General features: G+C 39.3%; 1 protein-coding gene across 2 annotated transcripts in view; it reads right to left on the reverse strand.

Moving 5' to 3' along the window:
* The window catches only part of LOC103040524 (heterogeneous nuclear ribonucleoprotein C), a 120,030-nt gene that overhangs the window by 50,326 nt on the left and 53,855 nt on the right, over positions 1–15,849 (reverse strand). The window lies entirely within an intron of this gene.

Below are 15,849 nucleotides of genomic sequence, written 5' to 3' on the forward strand. Positions count from 1 at the left end.
GAGAATTGAGTGTGGACTAGTGGTTTTATGCTAACGCCGCAGTTTGTAAAAGTGTGTCGGCCGCTGCTCTCAGCAGTGGAAACATCACTGATTACAGAAAGTCAGGGTGGATTTTCTCTAAAATTAGCATTTATCACACATATGCTTAGCTCAGTAAAAAAATACATAGACTATTCCTCTGTTTCTCTATAGTTTCTATTATTTTTTATATTTCTATCTTTACTTTATTATATAGATTTTTATTTTTGTGCACATTTTGTAATTTTATTTTATTATAATTGCTATTGTGAGTTGTCTGTACATTGTGTAATGCAAGACTAATATTAACCCATCCATCCATCCATGCACCCATCCATCAATCCATTCATTCATCCATCCATCCATCCATCCATCCATCAATCCATCCATCAATCCATCCATCAATCCATCCATCAATCCATCCATCAATCCATCCATCAATCCATCCATCAATCCATCCATTCATCCACCCATCATCTCAATAATCTGCACAAAGGTAAGGCAAATAAAATTAAACTGATCATAATTTTTTTGCTGTTGGAAACTTGTTTCATTTTGCATGACATTATCTGACACACGAGGCAGATAATATAATATCTCTTCACAATCCTTTATTTTACTCCAGTCTTGAATATAATATTAATAAGTCCTGAATGCATTATTAATATCATGACTTGCTGGTTCAATGACTCTGTGGAGTTCTATGACAAGTATTGTATTTTCTAGTGAATAATACCAGCATCTTCTTAACACTCCTGTTATGTTGCAGGTCAAATTGATCTACTCAGTTTATAAAAACAGGGAAAACATATATATTTTTTGAATAAATTGCGCGTATACGTCTGCCTCGGCTGCGTTTCTGTTCTGCTTGTGATTCAGTTTGTTCTCAGAGTTCTTGTTTGGTTTATGGTTTGTTTTCTGTTAAATAAATTATTACTTGCGCATGCGTCCGCTCTCCCTCGTCCTTCCTTCCACCAGCGTGACAGACGTATACAACCAGAGGAACCGACAAACTAACACTGAAGACAAAGGAGCTTAAATACACACACAAGGCGGGAAAGGGAACAGGTAACACCTGGGGACTGATTAATGAGGGGCGGAGATATACAAATAAACACAGGTGACAACAGTAAAGGTAAAGACAGGGACGAACACAGGGGAGGAGCTACAGATAAACAAGACACAGACAGAGCACGTAGGGAAATGACAGGCACGAGGAAAAGATACAAACGCAGAGAAACGCGAGAGCAGAAGGGAAACGACAGAGAAACAGGGCAAAGACGTGACTTAAGAACATCTTCCTACACATCAGAACAACCACTTGACCATTGAGAGTTTCCTCTGGAACCAAAAATAATAAATGCTACTTAATTCTGCTACAGGCCAAACGGGCCAAAGAGTCTAAAAGCGGCAAGGGTGTGCATTTCTAGCGCAGAAAAACGGGCCAAAGAGTCTAAAAGCGGAGAGGCTGCGCATTTCTAGCGCAGAAAAATAGGGTAAAAGAGTCTAAAAGTGGAGAGGGTGCGCATTTCTAGCGCAGAAAAAAGGGGCCAAAAAGTCTAAAAGCGGAGAGAGTGCGCATTTCTAGCGCAGAAAAAACGGTCCAAAGAGTCTAAAAGTTGCCGTAATTAAGGAGTTTAATATTAAGAGACATCATGAAATTAAACATCAATTTGAAAAATCTTAGTTTACACAACACTGTCAAAGATAGATAAAGATAGTTAGTCAAGTAAAATGGTGTGTAAATGAAATAATCAGGTAAAAAGTATTATTTAAAGTGGTATATTTCATTATTTGTTTTATTACAGAGTGTGGCCCGTGACTTCAAATATATTTCTCCTTCTGGCCCCCAACAAAAAAAGTTTGGACACCCCTGATTTAGAGCATTCCAGAAAATCCCATCATTTCTCATTCTATTTAACGGCACACCAGCATGCCAAAGCCAAAACAACTGAGCCAAACTACTCAGATCACCTGATCCATCACACACCTTCACTCAGCTTCAGGTCTAGAGCACCTTCAGAGAGACGGTTCACTCTACAGCATGTCAGTCTTACATTCTGCTCTGTATTAACCAGTATCAGGAGCTCTGCCAGCAGAGAAGCTAAACAGACAGGAACGGCACCGCTCTGAGTGTGTGGTCAGTGTGGATGAGTGTGAGGAGTGTGCTGGATGGACGTGTTTGGGAGGAGGCTTGGGCAGCTGCTCTCTCTAGACACGGGCACTAATAGACTCTGGCTGGATTATCAAGCCGGGTGAAAGTATTTCTCACTGACTAATCTCTTCATTAGAGATGGCAGCTGAAGCACAGACAGCTGCCCACTAGGGGGCTGAAACTGGGGGCACTGTGGGGTCTGGCAGACTGGAGTGATCCAATCAGAGGTTTTAATGCAACATTTTTTTATGAAGTATCTTAACTTCAATTCGAAAACAATGAATTAATTGTGGACTATTTTTTTTCTTTTTTAGAAATTGCATAAGTGATGTAAAACAAAAAAAGAATTGTTTTTCTTTTCTTTTTGCAAAACAAGGCATTGTTTACAATAATAAAATGTTTAATACAAAAGTCGGTACCACTTTAAAATAAGACTACCTTTATAAAGGGTTTATAAATGGTTTACAATTCGTTTATTAATGGTTACTAATTAGGTTGTAAATGCTTTAAAAGTCATTATTAATCAGTTATAACACATACATAGAAAGGGCAACAATGACTGAATGAAACTGTTGTTTGCCAAATAGTGAACCCACAGCCTTCTATATTGTTGCCCTTTCTACATATGTGTTATAACTGATTATTAATGACTTTTAAGGGATTTACAACCTAATTAGTAACCATTAATAAACTAATTGTAAACCATTTATAAACCCTTTATAAAGGTAGTCTTATTTTAAAGTGGTACCCAAAAGTCTTGGGACACCTGCTCATTAATTAGTTCCTCTGAACCAATGAACACGGCAGTGAGAATCGGATTGTATTCATCCCAAAAGTACTGAATGGAGCATCTCCATTCCAGACAACACAGTTCATTTAATGTTCCACAGCTCAATTCTGAAGGCTTTATACCCTCTAGTCCACGCCTGGTATTGTAATTCATTGATAGAGTTTGCTGGCTGTCTTCATCAAGACAAAAGAGAGACTGATGTCTGAAGATGACCTACTGCCAATTTGCTTTGGTCTTGGTGGAGACAACCAACCAACATGCCCAGAAGGCCTGGTGTCATTGTGTGGGGTGCAATTTAATACAATGACAGATTACTGTTGGTCTTCAATAACCCTTTTTCACTCTTCTGTGTTGGTTAATGTTAAAGCATAATTTAGCAGTGTTAAGCGATTTCTGGCCATGTTGTAATCAATGACGGACTCTACTGCGTGTTTTTAAATTCACTAATAATTCAGTTAATCACACTCACCAGAGTTTATACTCCATCAGGATTAAACTGTTCAACTCCACCTGAAAAGCTCTGCTTATTACCTGTTATTTTAACCAGGCAATCAATAAAACTAGAGTAAAACTAAACTGGAGTGACCCAGTGTTCAGCTCAGCATTCTTCCCGGTTTAGATTAAAACTCAACTACAATTAAAATAGTGATTAAAAACACTAAACTCAGCACTAACATGAATTCATACAGCATTTAGATTATTATCAGTGAGTCTGTCAGCACTGTCAGCAGTGTGTGTTGGTGAGTAGTTTAATGTATTTTAAAGATATGGAGAACCTGACACCTTTTTTCTTCTCCAGTATGAACCTTAGTAAGCGTTATCATTTTATTCTCTAGTTCAGAGATGTGCTGATCATAAAGAAAGATCACAATGCTCTTCTTGAGCCCTATCCACATGGGATTAGTTTCTCACACTTCTACTCAGTAATAAAATTCTTGGATCTAGACTGCATTCAAAAAAACAGGAGGACCAGTGAGGTTTTTTGCTTTCTCGGTCACATGACAATGCGTTCAGTAGCTCCTCCATTTCCACTCGCTGTTGTGTTTACGTGGATCTCCATGGAAACGTCCAAGCGCCCAAATTGTAATTACGGTGCGTCGCAGTAGACAAATAGCTATTTTATTAAACGTGAGGAGATGAAACTCAGAGATGTGAGTCCGGACGGGACTAAAATTACCGGAGGACCACGAATTCAGTGAAAAACAGTACGTAAATCAGCCTGTAATTTTCTCAGAGAACATCTGAGAAAAACACATACATGGTTGTTCCGGACGGTAATAAAATCACAGACGACCCCTCTCCCCCCCCCCCCCCCCCATTAAAGAGAAAATTACCCCAGAACCCCCTGAGAAACTAATTCAAAGATAAAGATATTTATCAAGCCCTTCAGATGTACTGCTGCCACATCAAGGGATTGACCTAGCCCTGATTGAAGAATTATGGGATGCTGTTGCAATTTTATTTTTTTCCAATGTCATTCTTCCTTAATCTACTCTGCTGAAATGAAGTCTACCAATTTTGACGCTGTTTTTTTATTATTATTATTGGTGACTTCTAAAGCTTAAAACCTTCTTATCCCGTGCTGCATGAGCGTACTTGGCTCTGAGTCTGAGCTAACTTGGCAGAATACTATGCTAGGCTTTATATTGAGCAGAACACAGAGAGTGAGTAACAGCATCATGACACAGCTTCATATCTACTGTACAGCAGAATGCACTTACTGATGATCCACTGAGGGACAGAGAGCTGGCTGACCTCCTGACCCTGATATTGTGTGCATTGAGCTGATAAGGTTCCCCTCAGGACTGGAGCCTTCACAGGCTGGCCAGTAACAGTCTACTGGCCACTACAGTCGACTACATAAAGCCCTGCTTTTCTACTGGACATGAAGGTAAAAACAGTGTGATGTTGCTGCCAGAACACACACATTCAAAAACACAAACATGTACATATATATATATATATATATATATATATATATAGGAAGACTAGTAGTGTACAATACTGTTCAATGCTTTTAATTAATGCATTTAGCTACTCTGTTATGGGTGATGTTTTAACTAAGCATTAATACACGAGGGAGTGCTCGAACCTTGAGTGTATTATTGCGATTATACTACAGTTCCATTATCGCTGTTTATTAAACGAGTTTCTTTGAGTTAAAAAAGATGAGGAAATATGATCTGTTTGGTTATAAACACTCTGCGACTCAAAATAGTTCCAACACTGCTCTGTTTGTAGCTGTGCTGTTTGGCTTGTAAGCGCTGCATCGTTGCTAGGTTACCTGTATGTGGTGTTGTAATACATGGAGAGCTTTGGTTACAGTGCATTATCGGCTGATAATGGCACTCATAGAACGCCTCTTGGCAAATCACATTGCAGGGTCGGAATTAACTGTGGTATAATTATTGTTAGTTCTGCCATTGTTATTATTATTGTTGTCTTAATTGTTTTTAGTCATTCATTTCAATATGAGCAAATGAACATATTACAATTACTTTTCCAGTTTAGATTATATGTATAAACCCACCACCCTTCTTCTCCCCATTTAGCCCTCAATTTGCCCCCCCCATCCCCAACAATCCCAAATCTTCTTCCCAAGTTTTTCCACGTTAAGTTTCACATAAATTCTTGCTGATGACAGTTTAAGGTAAGAGATGTCCAGATATTATGAGAGGGTTTCCAATGTTGTACTACAATCTTCTTCAAGCCTGCTAACCAGATTTTACACATTTTTTCCGTAAAGAAAGGAAAGGAAAGATGGGAATCATCATTAAGTAGAGGCACCACAGGTGTCCATTGGCAGTTGTACCTCAATTATTTTTGTTATTTTAATTGTAACTGTCATTACTATCACTGTTGCTAACATTATTATTGCTGTTATTGCTTTTATTGTTGCCATTATTGTAGTGTTATTATTATTATTATTTAATTTAATTTTTTTTTGCTGTTACTGTTGCTGTAATACTGCAATAATTTGCACTTCCCATTGAAGATCCATTTACATATATTCACTTTACACATGCACAAACACACACACACACACACACACACGCACTCACACATACAGATATACAGACACCCACACCCACACACAGTCATATACACTTTTCCCACAATTTTTCAATTTCATGTCAGACACCGACAGCAGGAGCGTATGTGTCTTATGTGTGCGGAGACTCGTTATCAGTGTTTCTGATTTAGATAGTAAATCTGCACTGTAGCTGCACTTCCTCTGATATCATCCTCTCACATCTATCTCCCCATTTGCCTTTATCTCACCATGGCCATACATCAAACACAGCAGAAACACCACGGTAATGAAGCAGCCAGTGACCGGGAACCTTCCGGCAACGCACTGAATCACAGACAGAGGGAGAGAGAGAGAGAGAGAGAGAGAGAGAGGAAATAGAGAACAACAAGTGCAAAAAAAAAAAATGAAAGAAGCGCAGCTCGCCGTTCTGCTCCAACAAAAGCAAGGTAAATCCACAGGAGCTGCTGAGGAACACAGGGTGACCCTGCGTTACCCACCCAGCCTCAGACCCCACAGCTGCATCACATTCTGGCTGAGAGAAACTATGAGGCTATGTGTAAGGAACTTTAAAACTGATCTGAAACATAGAGGAGATCTATACATGAGTCACAACACTGACATTCATGTAGTCCATGACAAACTACAGTTCAATTCCCCTTTGGGCATATACCTCACACTAGGGGTGGGCGATATGGCCCTAAAATAATATCACGATATTTCATGGTACTATCACGATAACGATACTCTTGGCGATATGACAAAAAAAATAAAGATATAAAAAAAATACAAGAATATTAGCAGATTTGTAACAGAACTAATACTGGACAGATATAATCTGTCTCTAGTAGATATTTAATAGGAAATGAGAAATGTGTGAATTTTTCTTTTGCTTAAAACAGCAAAAAAAGTGGAACCCTGATGTGATATTTAGGGGTGAGTGTTATGGCACGATATTTCAGGGTATAATATCGTTCACGATATTCAAAAATGTTGGCGATATTATCGCGTACGATACGATATGGCACACCCCTACCTCACACCACAGTGTTTAAACGCAAGTCAGTTTACTCGGTGGCCAGTTACGTATATCCACTCATATAAGACCAGCCATCTATCTGTTTGCCTGTTTGCCTGCACCGAAGGACCATAATTACCATCATTTCAACAGCATACTTTAAATCACTGATAAAATCTGACGATCTGATAGATTAGATCTGATAATCATGGTTAGTTTATAACATTTGGATTCATAATGGACAAAATGTATCTTTTGTCTTGGTATGGCTACTGTCCTTTTGCAGATCTCCTTATCGAGAGAGACTTCCCCCACTACCACACCGACCCCAGTACTGAGAATGACCCACCGCCCAAATAATGCATGTTCTGTGGTGGTCCTGTGGGGTCCTAACCATTAACGGACAATGTGAAATTTCAAGGAGGACAATAAACTATGCACAAGAAACAGATACAAGACTACAGTCTGTAATTATAGAACTACAGAGTGTTCTTATATGATAAGTGGAGTGAAAACATGGACAGTGACTGTTGAAACAAGGAGGTATATTAATATGCTGTAATGACAGGGAATATTAAACTATAATACATGTGTAATATATGCATAATAAATAGTGTTGGTGTCCTGCAAATGCTTTGCATCAAATACCACGATACGCAGACCAAATAGAAGGGAACGTTTTTTTAAATATGTGTGTTAAAATAAAAACCTTTAGCATTTATGTCACATATACAGCTCTGGAAAAAATATGATGTAAAATGAATATTGTTTGTTTTATTTTATAAACTATGAACAACAGTTCTTCCAAAATCCAAATTAAAATATTGTCATTTAGAGCATTTATTTGCAGAAAGAGATCAGAAATCAATATTTGGTGGAATAACCCTGGAACACGCAGTTTTCATGCATCTTGGCATGTTCTCCTCCACCAGTCTTACATACTGCTTTTGGATATAACTTCATGCCACTCCTGGTGCAAAATCTCAAGCAATTCAGCTTGGTTTGATGGCCTTAAGTGTCCTAATACTTGTGCAATTTAAAAATGAACACAACAGCCATTGATACAAGCCTTCCTCAGGTATAATAAGGTTGAGGAAACATCAACAACACATATGTATTTTGTCTGGTTTGGGTCCTGAGTGCATGACTTTGTGTGTTGAGCTGCTATCCCTAATAACTGCCAGGCTGAATCTAAATCATTTCATTATTGTGCAGGTCAGGAAAGGCAGGCGGCAGAGAGGAGAGAGAGAGGCCGATCTTTAAAAGCGCTAAGAGGTTTTTATGAAGACAAAAGAGTCCATCAATATGCAGCGGCTAGCTCAGACTCTGTGGTCATCACTGACCGTTTGCTTGTGTCCTATTGATCTGTGTCGCAACACAAAGGGGAGCGCCTCATTGATTAATGTCTTCAACCACGCTAAAGCTATTACACGCTCAACCACACTAAGTACCCCGCATACACACATCGGCTAATTATCGCGCGCCGGCTTTACACACTCGCGCGCGCGCTCTCACAAAGGAACACGGGTCCGCAGCAGTCGCGCTCTGATGCATGAAGGGACGGGGAAAACGAGCAGGCCGAGCCAGAGCCTGCGCTCCACTACAAACAGGCAAGCAGATGGCTAAAACCTCAGAGTGACGAGCGATTTGTAAGGGGAGTTTATGCGGTGTGCACACTGCGGTGTCACAAAAACGTCGGTCAACGCTTGATGTTTTATACAAGCCAGTTCACAATTTACTGGAGGTGACAGGAGGCAGCTGTATCGATCTAAACACACCCTCTGATCTGGAGCAAACAAACTCCAGCAGACCTCAGGAGAGCAGAACAAGTTCCAGTATATCCATCACCCCCCCCCCTTCTCTCTCTCTGTACTCCTCTATCTCTCTCACTATCTCACTCAGTGTTTCTCCTCTAAACCAACAGCTTATAAAGAACTAGAATGTGATTGTTGTAGCACAGTGGATAACACCACTACCTGCTATTGAGCTACCACATCATGTGGGAGAATGGGGTTCAATTTCTGGTCTGCATGACTAAATGCTGGTCTACACCAATTAGAGTCCTTGGGCAAGACTCCTAACATTACATTGGCCCACCTGTGTAATACGAATAAACTTGTAAGTCACTTTGGACAAAAGTGTCAGCCAAATGCCATACATGTAAATGTACAGGGGTTGGACAATGAAACTGACCACAATAACTTATTGTCTCGACGGACAGTTCTGGTGGAAACAGGAGAGTTGAGGTGCACATTGAATTCTGCCGTGATTTGGGCAGCCATGGTTTTATGTTTTTTGGATACAATCCGGGTTAGCACCCGAACATCCCTTTCAGACAGCTTCCTCTTGCATCCACAGTTAATCCTGTTGGATGTGGTTGGTCCTTCTTGGTGGTATGCTAACATTACCCTGGATACCGTGGCTCTTGATGCATCACAAAGACTTGCTGTCTTGGTCACAGATGCGCCAGCAAGACGTGCAACAACAATCTGTCCTCTTTTGAACTCTGGTATGTCACCAATAATGTTGTGTGCATTGCAATATTTTGAGCAAAACTGTGCTCTTACCCTGCTAATTGAACCTTCACACTCTGCTCTTACTGGTGCAATAATGTGCAATTAATGAAGATTGGCCACCAGGCTGGTCCAATTTAGCCATGAAACCTCCCACACTAAAACGACAGGTGTTTCAGTTTCATTGTCCAACCCCTGTAGATAGACAGACAGACAGACTGACAGAAAAGTGCTTTCTCCACTACCCTTTAAAAACTACTATTGGGTAGTGTCCCTCTTGGTGAGAGACTTGGTGTTGACTGCTTGACTTTCCTCTATGATGCACTCGAAGACAATTTGCATGGGCATGATTTATTATTCCGCTCTCAGCAACACTCTTCTCAATAAATGCAATCAAATTCTCACAGCCATGCTACAACATTTAGAAAGACTTACCTGTACAGTAGAGGCAGTTACTGCAACAATAAATATCCCTGATTTCAGGAAAATACATCATCAATGAGCATGTGTTCCAATACTTCTGTTCAAATCGAGTATATAAACCAATCATGAAAGGAGCACACACACACACACACACACATACTAACAAGTGTGTGTTACTGCAGTCTGTGGGGTACTGTTGGCTGTAGGACAGGCCTGCTGTATCAGGCTTGTGTTAACCTGAAGATCACCCTGGGGGCTCTAAAACTGACCGAGGATTGGCACAGTCATAAAAGAAGCCATTTGAAAAAATAGCTATAGCGTAATGACACAATCAATAGCAATTTTTTTTCCCCATAAGCAGATCAATACCGTGATGTAGAGCGATGCAGTTTTTGACGCATAGCCTACGCTACATTTCACAGCGAACATGTTGCTAACTAAAAAATAGTGACATACTCATCTAACGGGCTGCTTGCTTATTCAGCCAGTTGACCAACTGAGAAGCTATTTGACATGCCTCTCCGCTGCCCGCGTTATTTACTGCTCGGCGCTCCGGTAAGGAGAAAAGACCAGGAGAGGAGTTCATTCAAAATGCATTCAAAAAGTCCATTTCTTCAGCTCTCCACTCTGCATGGCTTTGCATGGCTTCATGCTTAGTGTTTATTATGAAAATGAGTCCAATTAGCATGAATAACACAATGGAGGAAAACTGCAGAAGTGGCCATGTCCTCCGGCTATGAAACTAATCTAGAAAAACGCGGAATGGAGGGAGCTCGCCAAACGAAAAGAAAGATCTGAGCAGCAGTAAGAAAGCATTACATTAGAGATGGTGATAAAGTATTAAAGGGAACCTCATAAGGCCTGGCTTATATAAACTGGAGGAAAAGTCGTTTAGACTCTGAATGTCCCTGCAAATCGCTCTATTCTGCAGCTCCTGGAAATGGCACTAATGAAAGGGAGTTAAAGTGTTCCTCAGTGATAAGAGCAGGGCTGCCGAGCGCTTCTGTATCATCGCAACAGCGCTGCACAGTCAGCACAAAGCCCACTCTGAAAAATAGTAGAATAAAGGAAAAGCAGAAGAAAAAAAAAACGAAAAAAGGAAAAACGGGACATCGTAAAGCTGATTGGCTCTGTTGTAGTTGCGAGTGAAGGGTTCTCTGTGTGTGTAGTCCATGATAATATTGATGCTACACACACACACACATGTGCACATAACTCTTATTTCACACTTTTGAAAAAACTTATTTTACACTTCTGAAAAAGAAAAAAGTTTAAAAACCTTTGAAAGGCTATCTAAATGAAAATGAAAACTTTTTTTTCCAATTATTATTTTTGCAACATTTGTATTGCCCAGTTTGATGTAGTGTCTATGCAGACTAGAACTGGTAGCATGCTGTTTAATAGAAAAAAAATACAACAAGAATATTTATGTTTAGTGAAATATATGTAATACATGCAACTTTTACATTTTCTAAAAAAGAAAAGAAATAAATTAGTTTTAAAAATATATTTTTTGTCAGCAAAAATCAAAGCATAGCCATGGGGTCCCCTAGGTAGCTGACCAAGCATCTAAAATGCAATGATGCAAATTGAGGCCTACAAAGCAGCGGAAGGCAATAACCACTGTGCACCTGTCTCAATCAATCAATCAATCACTGTCAGAAATATAATTGAGGAAAGTAGCTAAGGGAAACTGTGGAAGTCAGGGCAACATCTGAGGGATCTTATATAGAACTTACATATAATGTGCTGATAAGAAAGGCAAATCAAGTTCCATCATGACAAAAAACACTTCACATTCACACATCTCTTAAAAAAATGTGTCTCTTTTAAGTGGTTTTAGAAATGTAATCAGTCAAAGAAGCATTTATTCATACCACATTTATTTTTAAGAGAGGTGGGTATCAGAACTAGGAACATTCTGAAATCTAAATCTAGACCACATCTGAAAATATTTTATCATGATTTTTAACATTTATCAGATTTTCATGATAGACAATATTTCCAACAATATATATATATATATTTTTTTTTTTTCCAAAAATATTTCTGCCTTTCAATCTGTTAAATAGAAATAAGTCAATTTTCTATAATAGCCAGTGCCAGTGCTCCGCCCACGCAGATCACAAACTGCACATAGGGCACAAAAAATATCAGGCTTGTGATAAATCATCATAATAATAGTAATCATAGTAATGACATATATATAAAATAAAAATATGTAAAGCATGTTAATACATATAAACAATACAAAGTAATATATTTGCTTGAGAAAAAAATATGAATCTCCTGTGTGAAAGTTTAAATGCATTGTCTGAACTGCTAATGCATGCCTTGAAAAAACTTTTTTCCATAGTATTAATCATGTGAATTTCATATGATATTACTGTGAGAATGTGGAGTAATGGGAGTTTGTATGTATACCAGAATTTAGACTCCTGTAAACTGAGAAAATCAAAGCATTATCAAATGAAACCACTGATGTCCTGAAAAACACTTATCCATTATAGTAATATATTTATTATGTATGTTTCAAGTAATAGTACTGTAAGAATTTTAATTAATGGGATGGCAAATGTAGGGCTCCCAAATGACTAGCGCTGGTCCTCATTATAACTTTCAGTTGGTCCATGTTCTTTAAGCACTGGCTAAATGCTACAATATGCTCAGCAGTGGTGATCAGTGAGGCCCTTCTAACCCTTGGGGTCAGATTAGTGTGTGAGACAATTAAATGAGGCTGCATTAAGAGGAACAAACTCTATATGGACAAAAGTGATAGGACTCCTGCTTATTGAGTATTTCTTCAGAAACGTAAGGTATTCCTCTATAGTTTCTCTGCTCCACAGCTCAATACTGGGACCTTTTTTCCCTCTCCATGCGTTGCCTCAAGCATGGTGCAAACAGGTTCATAACTGTCTTCAAAATGACAATTCCACCAGAAAAATAAAAAAAATGTTATAGTTTAAGTTATTCAAGGAAGATTTCAGAATGTTACTAGTTCTGATACCCCCCTCTCTTAAAAATAAATGTGCTACAAATGATCGTTAGACTGATTCAATTCCTAAAACCACTGAATGTTTTAAAGCCTAGATATCCAGGGGTGGACACTGAAACGCGTCATTTTGGTGTGGGTGGTTTCATGGCTAAATTGGAGCAGCCTGGTGGCCAATCTTCATTAATTGCACATTGCACCAGTAAGAGCAGAGTGTGAAGGTTCAATTAGCAGGGTAAAAGTACAGTTTTGCTCAAAATATTGCAATGCACACAACATTATGGGCGACATACCAGAGTTCAAAAGAGGACAGATTGTTGGTGCACATCTTGCTGGCGCATCTGTGACCAAGACAGCAAGTCTTTATGATGCATCAAGAGCCACGGTATCCAGGGTAATGTCAGCACGCCACCAAGAAGGACGAACCACATCCAACAGGATTAACTGTGGACGCTGTAAGAGGAAGCTGTCTGAAAGGGATGTTCGGGTGCTAACCCAGATTGTACCCAAAATCACGGCAGAATTCAATGTGCACCTCAACTATCCTGTGTCCACCAGAACTGTCCGTTGAGACAATAAATTATTGAGGTCTAAAAACAGGTGCTTCAGTTTCATTGTCCAACCCCTGTATATACGCTGTACTTAAACATTGAAGAACCCAAGAACAGAGCAAATTAACGAGGAAAATCATTAATAACCTCAACACAGGACAACAAATGTGGCTTGTTAATACAGCATTTGTAAAGGCAGCGTGCTGTTGGATCCTGGCTGTTCAGTGCGCTAAAGCCAGATGATGACCTTTGCAGTGGTTGAAGTGGACAGACTGACAAAGAGCTCCATAAAAGCTTGTGAAAGCCTCCCTACGGAGAGAGTAATGGAGCAGTATGGAGAGATCTCGCGGGTGATAACTGCCTCGCACCCACACTGCATACTAAACCAACAGGACAGACCCACCAGTACGACTGCGTGCACCAATTTACTACGACCTTGAGAGAATACTACGGCTGTACTGACAGGGCGTGTGGGTAAGAATCATGCTTTGACTGAAGACGTCCACACTGGAGCAATAATTAAACAGACCATTTCCTCTTATTTTACTGGAGTTTATTAGTCTATTCTTCTCAGGTCCACTTCTTATGGGTTTGTTCAGGATTTTAACATGGCCATTTAAACAACTGATTAATTGTCACTGTGCCTCTAAGATGAACATATGCAAGGTTCTGTGTTATCCAGCCCTTATAGTAAGATCACTGAAGCCCTGTAAGAGCAGTAGATAAGGTTGTCCTTCCTATGTGTAGGTAGCAGGTACCGGCCTTAAAGGGGAGTTTTGGCAGATCAATCTTTTTTTTCTTCTATAGTTGAATTAGTGCTTTAAAAGCAGCACTAGGTAGGATTTCCTTGATTTTTGATATTTTTAAAGAAGTAAAATTACAGTTTGAAACTCACTGCAGCGCTGCATTGAGGTGTAATAGGAGGAATAGCGGTGCTCTCATGTCTGTGCCGGAGCTCCTCTGAGGTCAAACCAGACTCTGTAAATTTTCCGAGGCGGCCGCGACCAACGCTCGCGAGAACTGCGACCTGCTTTCCGACCTTTAGTTCTAACAGTTCTACATGGACTACTGGTTCATTCTTTACAAACTAACATACAGACACTCTGGCAGAAGCTGGAAAGAGACCGAACATGTCTGTGAAGGCCAGAAAACGAGAAAGAGAAACTAATCCGCCTGAAACATTTATTACACTCTACAACTGTAGGGGGAGCCCACGAACACAAAATCTCAAATCCTACCTAGTGGAGCTTTAAGGTTTAAGAACTTGCTTCAACTTCCTGTGATTTGTTGAAAACCAGTGAATTTAGTGAATTTAGGCGCAATTTGTAAGAAATTGTGGAGGAACATGTATTGTTGAATACATGTACATGTATTCATGCTACTACAATAAAATGAGATTTTTAACTCTGCATATCTCTGCATTTAGAATACATTAGTAGTAATTATCTCTGTTTTTTTGCTTAATATAAAAACGAGTACAAAATCAGATGACAATTAATTAAATTTACATATTGTGCGCGACCCGCTCAGAACATGTCCTCACTTTTGGGTACCTAATCACCAGTTGAGAATTGCTGTTCTATAAATAGTCTGAATTAGGATTTAGTTTAGTTTTTTAGTTTGCTGATATTTGATGACAGGCCAAAATAATTATTTCCGTTAGTTACATCTGGGTAAGTCTTGTCATTTGCTATAAAATATGTGTATCATGTCTAAACCTGAGATATGAAACCTAGATTAACAGTTTAGCCATGATGCTAACAACCAGTTTTATAGCTGTGATGCTATCAGTTACTCTGAGCTGGATTACTTTCTTCTTTTCTTTTCTAGTTGATTACAGGTCAACAGTACTGCACTGATCAGGTGCTGTTTGACATGAAATGTGTATTTTGTCTCTAGGTCAATTATGAGAATTGAGAATACTGGCATGTAGCTGCCCACAGTGCGGGCATCAGGTTCAGTGAATGGGTTGGTTATTTATTGGCCTTTTTGTCCAAGCCAATCCAGCTGATTTCCTCAATATCAGACCGGTGCATCCCAACTAGTAATATGTAGAAATCTTCTCCTGCTGCCTAATATGATGCTCCAAACATCCTACCAGCTGTTATTGGAATCAGATAATCAATGTAATCAATTTCCCTTGTCAGAAGTCCTAATGTTATACCTCATCAGCATATTTTAAAACCTCCTGAGATAAGTTAAACCTCAAATACAGTGTTCTCTAAAGATAAAAGAACAGTTCTGCACACTAAAGTGCTATATCTGTAACCTTGCTCTGTTTGAGTTAGAAGATTAACATAATCTGACTTTTAAATCATGCTCAGGCTACAGGTGTGCATGGAGATTAAAGCCCTAAAG

This window comes from Astyanax mexicanus, chromosome 9 (assembly GCF_023375975.1).
Source record: "Astyanax mexicanus isolate ESR-SI-001 chromosome 9, AstMex3_surface, whole genome shotgun sequence".
In the NCBI taxonomy this organism is placed as follows: domain Eukaryota; kingdom Metazoa; phylum Chordata; class Actinopteri; order Characiformes; family Acestrorhamphidae; genus Astyanax; species Astyanax mexicanus.